This window comes from Rhineura floridana, chromosome 13 (genome assembly GCF_030035675.1).
Source record: "Rhineura floridana isolate rRhiFlo1 chromosome 13, rRhiFlo1.hap2, whole genome shotgun sequence".
Classification (NCBI taxonomy): domain Eukaryota; kingdom Metazoa; phylum Chordata; class Lepidosauria; order Squamata; family Rhineuridae; genus Rhineura; species Rhineura floridana.
Genome location: NC_084492.1, coordinates 26,120,943 through 26,123,976, shown reverse-complemented (window position 1 = coordinate 26,123,976; position 3,034 = coordinate 26,120,943). Strand labels below are relative to the sequence as shown.

The window sequence follows — 3,034 nt, the reverse complement described above, 5'->3', positions numbered from 1 at the left end:
TTTCCCGCTGGCTATATTTCATAATCATATGGAGAAAGGGGGTCCTTCATCATGATAAATGTGGGATTAGGGCTAAACCCAGGGCTGGGTTAAATAATAAGCTGTTTGTTTTAGTGGTTATGTCTAAGAGGAATCATAACGTGGAGTGATGATATGAATTATTGGAGTTAATGTACTAACATTGGAGGATACTCCAGTAGCTTGTATTGAACCTGGGGAAGGATTTAATTTTATCGTTTGGCTTTTAGTTGGGGAACCCAATTCTTCAGGATATAGATAATGCATCGCGAGCCTAGAGGCACTGGTTGTTTGCTTAGCTGTACCCGGAATCGGGTCGTAATTTTGGGGTCAAAGTAGCTCGCTTTCCTTAGCATCAGTTATAGACCTGTTTTTATTACATGGGAGGGGGTCAGCTCTGTTCGGATCAGAACAGCGCTTTGTTAGGAGGGGGAGGGGGAGGTCTTCGTAGTCTGGAGCCTCCGACCCGCAAGACTGAAATTGGGCTTGGGCCAGGGGGTTAGTAGGGGTGGAGTATTTCTGGTTACTCTTTCTACGGGTGTATGACTGAGATCGAAATCTATCTTTCTTTGAATATGAAGAGGGATGATTAAGGGACGAATTAGAAGAGGCCTTATTTACTTGAGTACTCTGTCTAGCGGGGGATAGCTGAGACCGGGATGTTTCTTTCCTTAATTGTGAAAAGGAATGGTTAAAAAGTGAATTAGGGGAAGCCTTATTTACAAAATAGTGTTGTATCCAGATACCATGAGTGTAAAAGTCTTCCCTGATTTTGTAAATCCACTCAGCAATGTGTGTCGATTGAAAGGTAATGATGGTGCGTCTTTCCGGAAAATGCGAATAGAAGTGAGACACATGCTTGACGCAGTTGTTAGATGAGATGTTCGGGAGATAAAGTTTAAGGTAAGATTCAAAAAGTTGTTTTATCGATGTAGTTGACCTCTGCTCCAATGACGAAGTTAGAAAGGTTACTGCTAGTTTGTCTCTTGTGAGTTGTAAATTCCAATTTGAAACGTTACAGTGGTTGTCCGAAAGTCTGTGAGCGCCTTGGGGTTTGTTAATATCCGGGCTCCTGATTCCATATTTGGACTTTTCAGAACAAGGCTCTCTTAGAAAATTTGCATTCCCCAGTAAGGGGCTAGACTTATTTAAATGGAGAGAAGTATTTTTTGTAACTGTTTTTGTTTTACAATCTTGCAGAAGGGAATGCTGAGATTTAGTTGAAGCGTCTAGTAGCTTATATAAGGGGTTAAAATTCATTTTCTTTGTTAGGGCAGGCTTTAAGTTCTTTATGTTCTTTGTTTTCTTCATTTTGTTAACTCTCCGAGCAGTCTGGTGTGATGAGTTAATGTTTTTAACTTTCGATTTTGGTTTCCTTATCAAGGAGTTTTGAGAATCATGGGTGACTGAGGTGGAGTTGGGGGAGATTTGTTTCTCCGTCAGGAATAGTCCCATAGATTTAGTCAGAGTGGTAAGTAGACTGTTCGTTTCGGTTATGTACGCTTTTATCAAATTAAGTTCTTCTGTTACAACTATTCCCCATCCTAACGACAGCAAGTTCAAGCCTTCCAGGCTCTGCTGTGTTGAAGGATTAATTTTGGGGTAGTTCTCTGAAGAGGCAGTCCTGGAATCTTGTGGCACATTAGTGTCATCTATAGTTAAAATTTCAGAGGGAAGCTCTTCGTCCTTCTGTGTTGGGATGCAGCCAAAGCCTGCATCCTGAAGTTCTTCAGCGAGGCTTTTAGTGCCGATATCCTCCTTAAGTGGGTTGATGGTTAATTGGTGGTCTAATGACCAGTCATGAAGGTTAGTCGGCTGTGGATGGTCATTTGAGTTATTTATTGATATATCCGGAGGGTAAGGAGAAGTAGAATTTGGTAGGCAAGGTTGGATTATTTTGGGTTGAGCTGGTTCAGGGTGGATTTTCCCTTCCCCCAAGGAGATGCCTAACTCCTGGCATTTTTTCCTGGTAAAGATCATTGTGTAATCATCAGCATAAGCCTTAAAATGGACGGCAGTAGCATGGTTCGGTCCGTTTGGATGGCGGGACCGGAACCGGATACCCCCCTCCTGTTTATTTATTATTATGTGGGTTCATTCAACCATTTGTGCCACTCCTGAATTCTAGGATTCTATACTACCCTGAACACACCCAATCTTATCTGATCTTGGAAGCTAAGCAGGGTCAGGCCTTGTTAGTACTTGGATGGGAGACCGCCTGGGAATACCGGGTGCCGTAGGCTTAAAGGAAGGCAATGGTAAACCACCTCTGAATACCTCTTATCATGAAAACCCCATGAATATATCCAAAAAAAAAAGATTCATAGTGTTGCCATAAGTCGTAGTTGACTTGAAGGCATGTAACAACAACAAATAATTCTAGAACTTCAGGATGCTAATATTCTAGAGTTCTAGGGTTTAAAATTACATGATTCACTGGGATTTGCAGTTTCCCATAGCTTCTAGTTCATTCTTCCCTTCTTTCTGCGCTACCATATGTGCATTTTGATAAAATACTGTCAAAAAACAATCTTGATGTGATTAGATGTGATTAATTCGAGATGATTCATGTGTAGTATTTTTTCTGACAGATGCATACTCTCTTCTGCACCAGTATAACACCACATGAAAAGAACCTTGAATCCCTGAGATGTGCAGTCACATTGAGATTGCTTTGGTGGCAGTGTTGTGTCAGTGTGAACTTGCATGTCAGTAATGTGAGGGGGTGGGCAGGCACAAATGAAGTGAAGGAATCAAAAGCTACGATAAACCACACATGCACAGCAAGGTCTGAAAATAAAAAAATTAAATCACTGAGGTTTTCTTAATGCATCAGTTTTACTTCATAAACCAGGCAATTTGGAACTCTAAAATCTGGAAGAGAAATGCATACGAGGAAGATTTTGGAAGCAGCCTCTGGTGCTTGAAATACTTTTTCAAATTGCTTTTTGTGGGTACATCTACAAATAAGAATAAAGATTAAAAAGATAATAAACCAGTTAAATACTGTTCTAGT

The 3,034-nt window shown here is 40.8% G+C and overlaps 1 pseudogene; it reads left to right on the top strand.

Moving 5' to 3' along the window:
• Nucleotides 1-2,140: 2,140 nt before the first annotated feature.
• On the top strand, nucleotides 2,141-2,261 carry LOC133369505 (5S ribosomal RNA; annotated as a pseudogene).
• The last annotated feature ends 773 nt before the right edge of the window (nucleotides 2,262-3,034 follow it).